Genomic DNA, 11081 nt, shown 5'->3' on the forward strand with positions numbered 1-11081 from the left:
GGAGAAGAACCCTGAGGCTTCAGGGCGACAACGGCTCGTCAGTGGGGAGTGGGGAAGGGATGTTGTCACCATCTGCCTCGTGTCTGTCTGCGACTAAAATAATACTGGGGTGAGACTCGCCGCAGGCACGGGCCCAGCCACAAGGTTCCCCAGAAGCAGGAGGGGCTGGGGGGGGTTGCTGGAAACCTTGTTGGGGAGCAGTGGTGGGAAGGGACCTTTAGGGACAACCCTGACTACAAGAACCCATGGGGGATGCAGAGGTCTGGATACTTTGTGGGAGGGATCAGCCTCAAATGTGGGGCCAGAGGATCCCCAGATCCATCTGGGGTCTGTTCCAGGGGGAGACAGGCATGTACCCAGGTCCTAGCAAAACAGGAGCTCCAGAAAAACAAGTGAGAGACGCAGACCAGTTGCCTGGTTCCGCTTCCATGAACGTTCCAGAATACCGAAACCAGAAAACGTAGCAAGGAGCTATTTTAATTTCAGCCGACGTGTAAGTTTTGGATGCATGGTTTACTGTGGTTTTTATTTTGAAGCAAAAATGGAGGAGATTCTGCAATCTCCTCAGGGCTCAGGGCTCTGGGGACTGAGTGGCTGCCTTTCCCCACTGGCATGGAAGTCACGTGCCAGTGGTTGCTCAGTGTTGCTACCCCTGGGCTCAGGCAGGTGATCCTGTAGGTTGGGAATGTGGCTGGAGCCTGAAGCTTGGCTTCTGCAAAACAAAAAGAGAAAGGGGAAAGAAAAAGAGAACACTGAAAGAAAAAGAAACCACTGATCGGATGGATCTGTTCTTGCCAAAACAAAAATGCCCACCTGGTTATAGCTGCTTAAACAAAAGATCCGAACATGGCTGCTTACCCCATGTGGGTGGGTGGGTTTTTTGTTTGAGAGAGCATCTTGCTGTGTAGTCCAGACTGGCCTTGAACTCAAGATCCTCCTTCTGGCTGGACAACTGTGGCTGAGATCTGAGGATCATAGTTCAAAGCCAGCCCAGGAAAGAAAGTCCTTGAGACTCTTATCTCCAATTAGTCACCAAAAACCAGATGTGGAACTGTGGCTCAGAGTGATAGAGCACTATGCTTGAGCAAAAAAGCTCATAGACTGCACAAGCCCTGAGTTCAAGCCCCAGGATTTTCAGGGAAATGGATGGATCTAGAACAAATCATGGTAAGTGAGGTGAATTTGGCTCAGAAAGACAAAGGGCTCATGTTTTCTCTCATATGTGAAACCTAGATCTAAAATATAACTAAACATGGAAATATATATGGGGGCTCTATGCATTGTACAAGCTGACTAAAAGAGGGTATATGTATGTAAGGGAGGAATCCAAAGGTTTAATTCCTCTGAACATCTAAAGTACTATTTATGGAAAGGAATTCCAAGAAATGGAAACATGCTTTTTTCTTTTTTTGTTTTGCCTTTATGGGGGGTGGGAAAGGGGAGGCTCAGGGATGGAGAGAAGAAAAGTGAGCAAATGCAGTCATTGTATTTAATATACATGCTGTAAAAAACTGAACTATGTGCTGGGCGCTGCTGGCTCATGGCTGTAATCCTAGCTACTCAGGAGACTGAGATCTGAGGATTACAATTTGAAGCCAGCTCAGTCAGGTAGGAGAGTCCATGAGACTCTTTTTTTTTTTTTTGCTAGGTTGTGGGTCTTGAACTCTGGGCCTGGGTGCTGTCCCTCAGCTCTTCAGCCCAAGGTAAGGGCTCTACCACTTGAGCTACAGCACCACTTCCAGTTTTTCCAGTGGTTAATTGGAGATAAGCGTCTCATGGACTTTCCTGCCTGAGCTGGCTTTAAACCGTGATTCTCAGATCTCAGCCTCCTGAGTAGCTAGGATTATAGGTATAAGCCACGGACACCCAGATCTATGAGACTCAACTCAAATTAACCACCAGAAAATCAGAAGTGGCGTTGTGGCTCAAAGTGGTAGAGTGCTAGCCTTGAGCAAAAGAGCTCAGGGGACAGCACCTAGGCCCTAAGTTCAAGCCCCAGGACTGACACCAAAATAAATAAATAAACAAATAAATAACTGTGTAACTGTGGGTAGGGATAGGTGGAGGAAAATGGAGAAACTGAAGAAATAGTTGACATTGTATGTATATCCTGACTTAAAAATTGTAACCTCTTTGTACAAATAATAGCAATTTTAAAAAAAGATCAGGGGCTGGGAAGGTGGCTCAGTGGTAGAGTGCTTGCTTTGCATGCATGAGGCTCTGGGTTCAATTCTTCAGCACCACATAAGCAGGAAAAATCCAGAAGTGGAGCTGTGGTTAAAGTGGTAGAGCTCTAGCCTTGAGCTAAAGAGCTGAGGGACAGTGCCCAGGCCCAGAGATCAGGCTCATGACTGACCAAAAAAGAAAAAAGATCCTCATTTGGAATCCTCTTCAGGAATTACAAAAATATGCTATCATGTTCAACCTAAATTTTCTTTTCTTATTTCTTTCTTTTCTCTCTCTCTTCCTCCCTCCCTCCCCCTCCCCTTCTCTCTCTTTCAGTGTTAGGGATCAAATACAAGGCCTTGTATATGCTGAGCACACACACCCCATCACTGAGCAACATCTCCAGTCTAATCTAATAGAACCATATGAACAAGGGCTTTTGGGGGTCCTCAATAATCACTAAGTGTGTAAAGGAGATCCAAGAACCAGGAGGTTGACAACAGCTAGCTGGTCTGTGCTTACTAAGGGAAGCATGGAGTAAGTATGGGTCAGGGCAGTGACCCAAAGGGCTACCAGAGTGAGTTCCTTGAAAGAGATCCCCATCTCAAGGTCTTGAAGTCTGGATGAGCACTGCGAGCAAGGAGGGCTTGGAGCAGAGCAGAGCCACATATTTCAGGATGTGGAGAGGGGAGAGGGTGTTCCTGCAGAGGCTTCTAGGATTCCCTGACTTCCCTCTGCTGCCCTTGTATGGGTGGTAAGTGGGTGTGGGGGAGGGAGGCCCCAAACACACCCCAGACTTATTACACATAGAACTGAGATGGGCCTGGGAGCCCCTGCCCTCCCCAGACGGCTTCCATCATCCCCCAACCTCCACCCTTGAAAAGGATTGGCCTTAAAATTCTCCTCACCAGGCATGCAGCAGACAATACAGAGGGGACATTATGCACTGAGAAAGAGGCCTCGTTGTTGGCGCGGTGGAGACAGCAGCGCTCTGTTCTGGTCAGGCTAGGGGCTGTTCATGCGCTCAAGCCCAGACCCCTTGCACCAAGAGTCATGTCCTGTGCACGTTTACACACCTGCCCTGGGATATGCCTTGTGCACCTCTTGCGGTAAGCACTGAGATATGCCTCACTCAGCTCCCACCTTTATGCAAGTCCCCACCCATTATGCATACCCCTGCCCATTGCTACTTGCCCAGGGCCTCACTGCAGCCCCACAAACACCCCTGAACTGAGCCAAGGCACAGGAGTGCCACCTGGGATTCATAGGGGGTCCTGGTGGGGGGTAGGGAAAGGGAGGACATCAGGCAGCCACACTGGGGGCACTGATACTGAGAACAAATGCCCTGCCTACCCCACCCTGCACCACCCAGCTGGGATCACAGGGCACTGGAACCAGCAGCCGCTTAGGCTAGGCCAGACGTGCCTGGACCCACAGAGGGACACAAAGGCAGCCTTGTTGCTTTGCCAAACACTTCCAGCTCTGGAGTGGGAGGGAGGGATCTGGGCACTGGAGCTCCTACCCTCAGCTTCTGGGCTGGCCAGGAGCAAGGCTGGACTTTAACCTCTTAGGCCACTACTGGGCTTCAGAGGACATTGCTAACCTTCCAATGAAACCTGCGTAAAGAAGGCTCCCAGGCCCAGAGCCACTGCTCCATCAGGTCTCTGTGATCCTCACTAGGCAAGTAAGGCAGGCTTTCTCTCCCACATCTGTGCAGGCCCATCTGTCTGTGTGTCTGGAACTCTCTGCCCTCTCTGGGCTGGAGATTTTCTTTTTCCTCTAGGACATTGTTCAGAGAGCCCTCCCCTGAAAAGCCCTTCTAGCCTTTGGCAGGCAGGTGCTTCTCTGTACATCCCACAAACTGGGAGCTTTGGGACCTCCTCATAGGAGGCACAGGGGGCCCAGGTACTGCCAGAGAATGGATACTGGCCAAGCTGGTCAGTATCAGAGGCCTGACAAGCCCCAAGACCAAACCATTGTAGAGGTGGAAAGGGGTAGGGCCAACTTACCTGCCATTCATAAGCCAAAGTAATCTGAGCCACTCAAAACAGTCCTAGCCAGGCACCAGTGGCTCTTGCCTATAATCCTAGCTACTCAGGAGGCTGAGATCTGAGGATCAGGGTTCAAAGTCAGCCTAGGCAGGATAGTCCGTGAAACTCTAATCTCCAATTAACCACCAGAAAACTGGAAGTAGCATTGTGACTCAAGTGGTAGAATACTTGCCTCAAGATGAAGAGCTGAGGGACAGTGCCCAGGCCCAGAGTTCATGCCCCACGGCTGAAAAAAAAAGTAGTCCATAGTTACCCCATGGGGGAAGCTCCTTGGAGGAACCTCCTTTCTCATACCCAGATCTTTGTTCTCTTCCTGGGACACATCTGCTTGACAAATCTTATTTATCCAAGTGGTAGCTGGGTTGTTGGGGTTTTTTGTTTTTGTTTTTGTGTTACTTTGGGTTTTTTTTTTTTTAAGTAGCTGGGTTTTTTGTTATCGTTGTTTGTTTTTGTCCATCATGAGGCTTGAACTTCAGGTGCTGTTCCTGAGCTCTTGCTCAAGGCTCACATTCTACCACTTTGAGCCACATACCACCTCTGGTTTTCTGGTGGCTAATTGGTAAATAAGAGTCTCATGGATTTTCCTGCCTGGGCTGGCTTTAAATCATGATCCTCAGATCTCAGCTTCCTGAATAGCTAGGATTACAGGTATGAGCCACCAGTGCCTAGCTAGGAAGCTGGGTTTTTAAGAATATTTTTATATTATTTATCCATTCATTTGCTCATTTATATTGGGCTGGTACTGGGGCTTGAACTCAGGGACTTGTGCTTTTACTTGGCTCTTTTGCTCAAAGGTGGCACTCTACCACTTCAGCCATATCTCCACTTCTAGTTTGTTTGTTTGTTTTCCGGTTGTGGGTCCTGAACTCTGGGCCTGGGTGCTGTCCCTCAGCTCTTCAGCTCAAGGCTAGCGCTCTACCACTTGACCCACAGTGCCACTTCTGGCTTTTTCTGCTTATGTGTTGCTGAGTCGTCATACCCAGGGCCTCATGCATACAAGGCAAGCACTCTACCACTGAGCTATCTTTCCAGCCCCACTTCTAGCTTTTTGCTGGTTAATTGAAGGTAAGATTCTCCTGAACTTTTCTAACAGGGCTGGCTTTTAACCTCTATCTTCAGATCTGAGCTAGCAGTGCCAAACTGCTTAGTTTTTTGTTTTTGTTGTTGTTGTTGTTGTTTTTTGGTCATGGGACTTGAACTCTAGGCCTGGCCGCTGTCCCTCAGCTCTTCAGCTCAAGGCAAGTGCACTACCACTTGAGCTATAGCGCCACTTCCGGTTTTCTGGTGGTTTATTGGAGATAGGAGTCTCAGGGTCTTTCCTGCCCTGGCTGGCTTTGAACCTCGATCCTCAGATGTCAGCCTCCTGAGTAGCTAGGATTACAGGCGTGAGCCACAGGTGCCCAGCTCCAACTGTTTACTTTGTATAGCTTCCATCCAGTGTTTCCAAACTGCCATTCAGACCCCAGCCAAAGGTTGAAGGGGTCACTCATACCCAGGGGACCAGCCAGACTGCAGGGCACTCACATCTGAGAATGCAGACCCCTTCCCCTAGAAGGTCCACATCTATTGTCTGAGACCCCAACTCTCACTGGCTGTCTCTAAAGCATATCTAAAGCAACTCTCAGGGAAAGGCTGAGGTCTTCACTTCCCCAAGGCAAATGGTGTGTGTGTGTGTGTGTGTGTGTGTGTGTGTGTGTGTGTGTGTGTAAAACTCCCAAATTTCTACTCAGGAAGCACATGTATGTGGAAGGGAGCTTAAGGCCTTGTTGGATAGAGCCATAGATAGCTGTACCCAAAAAATGAGTAAGCCTGGGCTGGGAAGGTGGCTCAGTGGTAGAGTGCTTGCCTTGTATGCATGAGGCCCTGGGTTCGATTCTTCAGTGCCACATAAGTAGAAAAAGCCAGAAGTGGTGCTATGGCTTGAGTGGTAGAGCACTAGCCTTGAGCTGAAGAGGTGAAAGGCAGTGCCCAGGCCCAGAGTTCAGGCCCTTTGACCGGCCAAAATAAAAAACAAAAAAAAAAAAAAAATGAGTAAGCCAGGTTTGGCTTACCTGTAATCCCAGCACTCAGGTGGCTAAAACAGAGAAGGAGGAGTTGTAGGCTAGCCTAAACAATGCAGCAAGACTCTGTATCAACAACAACAAAAAAGGGGGACGGGGCGGGGGACTGGGAAGGTGGCTCAGTGGTGCTTGCCTTGCATGCCTGAGACCCTGGGTTGGATTCCTCAGCACCACATAAGCAGAAAAAGCCAGAAGTGGCACTGTGGCTCAAGTGGTAGGGTGCTAGCCTTGAGCTGAAGTGCTGAGGGACAGCACCCAGGCCCAGAATTCAGGCCTCACGACTGACAAAAAAAAAAAAAAAAAGGGAGGGGGGACTCACAAATCAATAAATCCAATGGAATTTTCTTTGTTTGTGTGTTTATTTATTTTTTGTGGGATAGGCATTTGAACTCTAGACTGGTGCTTTACTTCAGAACTACAAGCCAGATTCCCACCCCCCCCCTTTTTTTTAATTAAAAAAAAAAAGTATGCTCTGGCCAGGTACCAGTAGCTCACAACTGTAATCCTAGATACTCAGGAGGCTGAGATCTGAGGATCACAGTTCAAAGCCAGCCTGGGCAGGAAAGTCTGTAAGACTCATCTCCAATTAACTACCAGAAAACCGGAAGTAGTGCTGTGACTCAAGTGGTAGAGTGCTTTCCTTGAGCTGAAGAGCTCAGGAACAGTGCCCAGGCCACAAGTTCAAGCATCACGACCAACCAAAAAAAAAAAAAAAAAAAGTATGCTATTTTTATTTCTTTATTATCTCCAAACAAGTTTCAATTCACATGTCTATTTCTGTGTGCCATGCAGATTGATCAGCAACCCTTCCTTCCCTCCCCCCCTCCCACTCATCTCCCATCCCCACCCTATGTTATCAAGTTTCCTAGCTCATTTTCACACATGTACATCGAGTACTATGATTGCACTCACCCAAAAAACAGTGAAATTTTCCAAAAGTACTTTGCCTAAAATGAAGAAAATATGAGTTGCCCATATAAAAGATAGTTATTATTTTCATAGGCACACACCAGAACCTTCAGGTTATTTCTCCCTGCCCAGTGTGATGGCTGCCTGGACTGGATGAGGTCATAGCCTTGAAAATGTAAAACTACCTCAACTTAACAACAAAACATGCTCAAAGCCACAAAGCCCTGGACCCAGGATGGGGGGGGCGGGGGCAGGGAGGGATGTGAGAGGTAAGAAGTTTATCATTGATTCAGTCATCATTGATTCAGTGCTAACTAGGCTCTATGCTCAGCAATATTCAATTCATCATCTAGAGCCACAGCAAGACTTAAGCCTAAATCCTGGTATATCACACTTCAACCCCCAGGCCCACAACTAGTGTGTGAATGGAGCTGAGAGCCCACGGCTGTAGTCCTAGCTACTTAAGAGGTTGAGGATCATAGTTCATAGCCGTAAGACTCTCATCTTCCATTCACCACCAAAAAGCCAGAAGTGGAACTGTAGTTCAAGTGGTAGAGCACCAGTCTTGAGAGAAAAAGCTAAGGGACAGTGCCCAGGGCCTCCTGAGTTTAAGCCCCAGTAGCAACACACACACACACACACACACACACATGAAAACACTGGGTGTGGTGACACCTATAATCCATCACAGCTCTCAGGGCAGAAGAAATGAGAGTTTGAGACACAGGAAAGGAGGAAGGAAGGAAGAAAGGACTGAAGGAAGGGAGAGAGGGAGGGAGGGAGGAAGGAAAGAAGGAAGGGAGGGAGGGAGGAAGGAAGGGCAAACTCCCCAGGATGGGCTAGTTGTTCTACCCAAAGTTTTCTTTTGTTGTTGTTTTTTGCCAGTCCTAGGGCTTGAACTTAGGGCCTGGGTGTTGCTCCTCAGCTTTTCAGCTCAAGACTAGCACTCTACCACTTGAGCCACAGCGCCACTTCTGGCTTTTTCTGTTTCTATGGTACTGAGGAATCGAACCCAGGACTTCATGTATGCTAGGCAACCACTCTACTGCTAAGCTATATTCCCAGCCCCTATCCACCCAAAGATTTTTGACATGTCCCATTTATCTTGTGAATTTACCATAGGCAACCCATTGTTTCTAATATGTATATATATATATATATATATCCAGGAAGCAGAGCCAATTGATCTCAGCCTACAACCCCATCATGCCACACCTTCTTATACCCCAGCACTGCACTAGCCACAACAGAGCTGCACTTTCAGAAAACGTGTTTCATAACTCAGACGCTGCCATCTTCTAGAAACTCACATCAGCTTACTCATCTGCTCTTCAGAGGGATCTTCCCAGACCTCACTGGGTAAGCTGGCCACATCACTCAAGTTTAATGTTCTCCTGGCTCAATTCCCAATCTGCTATTTCCTATTCCTCTGCCAGCCTGCCAGTCTTTCCCAACCTGAATGTATATTCCATGTGTCCCTCCGCGTAGGACAGTGCCTGGCACACAGTGAGATGCTTAATAGATACTTGTGGAAATAGGAAAGGAAAGAAGGAAGAGAAGAAAGTAGAGAAACAATTAGTAGACAGGAAAATCTAGGGTTTTCTCACTGATACTAAAAGGCAAATTTCTGGGGGTGGAGGGGTTATTGGGTTTTTGGTTGTTTTGTTTCTTCTTTTTGGTTGTGGGGCTTGAACTCAGGGCCTGGACACTGACCCTGAGCTCTTTTGCTCAAGGCTAGCACTCTATCGCTTTGAGTCACAACTCCACTTCCGGTTTCTGGTTTTTCTGGTGGTTAACTGGAGGTAAGAGCCTCATAGATTTTTTTCTGTCTGGGCTGGCTTTGAAATGTGATCCTCAGATCTCTGCTGCCTGAGCAGCTAGTATTATAGGCATGAGCCACCAGCTCTAGCTTAGGAGATTGGTTTGAGACAATGTCTCACTATGTAGTCTGGGCTAGTCTCAAACTCATAATCTCCTGCCTTGGTTTCCCAGGAGTCACCTCTGAACCCTCAGTCACACCCCAGAATGAACAGGACCTCTGGCTTCAGGCTCCCTGCTCAGAGACCAACGTCACCAAAGCCGTGCTGCAGAGTCCCAACCTTTCCCTGGAGTGCTGTCACAGGCCTGCCCCTAGAGCTACTCTCCCTCCCCAACACCCCATCTCTGAGAGTCAGAAATTAATTTCCTTTGGCATAAACTGATTTTGATGAACCCAGACTCTAGCGAGTCACCACAGACACAAGGGGAGAAGAGCAGGGAATGGCATGACAGAGGAGCCTCAGACACCAGGCTGCTTCTAATGGCTCTGGACACATCCAGTGCCCCCCCCCCCACCATACACACACTAAATCAACTACCACAGAGTGACCTGGAGAGCTGCTCCGCCCTCCTCAAGCTTGGCTGGTGCCCCTGGCAGGCGCCTCCCAGGTCAGGGAGCGCAGGCTGCATGGAAGCAGAAGCTGGTGACTTCATCCAGGCTGATTCACTCCAGCTGGCCACAGCCATGGACTACAAGAGAGGCAGTAACAGACCTCTTCAGTGTGGAGTTTTAGGGGTCTCTCATCCTTCCTCTGTACTCCCTGTACATTGAGGACTATAATTGTATTCACTCCAAAACCCCATGCCATGATCTAAGAATCCACAGTGTGTTCTGCCTTTGGTTCACAGTAAGCCTGGGCCTGTCTAAAAAAAACAGGTGACAGATTAGCCCCAAAGGTGCTCAGACTCAGTTTCTTCACCTGTAAAATGGGCATAGCAATCCCTGCTCCATCTACTGCCCTGAAGTATCAGGCAAATCTGATTGATGTGAAAGTCTTGGAAAGTGCTATATGCAGGGAGAACAGGAAGCTGGATCCAAGATGTCACACCATAGGGATGAACCCCAGTCACTTACCCTGGCCTTCAGTGCCCTAGATGAAGGCCCTCCTGTCCCCCACCCCAACTCTACCCTCTGCTACATCCGTGTCCTTATGAAGACAGAAAGCAGAAAGGCTGCTTTCTTCCCTGCTTTGGGCCTGAGATGCTTTCTTCCCTGTCTGGAACTCTTCCCTTCTACCTTACCTTTTTTTTTTTTTCTTGGTCATGGGGCTTGAACTCTGGTCTTAGTCGCTGTCCCTGCGCCCTTCAGCTCAAGGCGAGCGCTCTACCACTTGAGCCACAGTGCCATTTCCAGTTTTCTAGTGGTTTACTGGAGAAAAGAGTCTCACGAACTTTCCTGCCCAGGCTGGCTTTGAACCTTGATCCTCAGATTTCAGCCTCCTGAGTAGCTAGGATTACAGGCATGAGCCACTGGTACCCGGCTAGTTGTTCATTTGTGTGTGTGTGTGTGTGTGTGTGCGCGCGTTGCTACTGAGACTTGAACTCAGGGCCTTGTACTCTTGATCAAAAGTAGTATTCTCACTCAAGGCTGGTATTCTACCACTTGAGCCACACCTCCACTTCTGGCTTTTTGCTGGTTAACTGGAAATAGAAGTCTCCGATTTATCAGCCTGGGTTAGCTGAAACCTCGATTCTCAAATCTCAGCCTCCTTAGTAGCTGGGATTACATGTGTGAGCCACCAGCACCCAGCTTTCTAATTTTTTGTAGGCTAATCAGGGATGGAGTCTCTCAGACCTTTCTGCCCAGACTAGCTTTAACTAAGACCCTCCAGATCTTAGCCTACTGAGAAGCTAGGATTATAGGTATGAGTCACCAAAATCTGGCTTGGACCTCTTTAGACATAAAAATGGGGTAATAAAGCTGGGCACTGGTGGCTCACGCCTGTAATCCTAGCTACTCAGGAGGCTGATATCTGAGGACCGCGCGCGGTTCAAAGCCAGCCCGGGCAAGAGAGACCATGAGACTCCTATCTCCAATAAGCCACCAGAAAACCAGAAGTGGTGCTGTGGCTCAAGT

General features: G+C 48.4%; 1 long non-coding RNA gene across 1 annotated transcript in view; it reads right to left on the reverse strand.

Moving 5' to 3' along the window:
• Positions 1-590: 590 nt before the first annotated feature.
• LOC105988671 overlaps positions 591-11081 on the reverse strand; it is a 29139-nt gene continuing 18648 nt past the window's right edge. Inside the window, exon 3 of the long non-coding RNA XR_001175212.1 lies at positions 591-712. This is a non-coding gene — a long non-coding RNA (uncharacterized LOC105988671). The remainder of the gene's footprint in view (positions 713-11081) is intronic.

Source organism: Dipodomys ordii, unplaced genomic scaffold, assembly GCF_000151885.1.
Source record: "Dipodomys ordii isolate 6190 unplaced genomic scaffold, Dord_2.0 Scaffold50, whole genome shotgun sequence".
NCBI classification, from domain to species: domain Eukaryota; kingdom Metazoa; phylum Chordata; class Mammalia; order Rodentia; family Heteromyidae; genus Dipodomys; species Dipodomys ordii.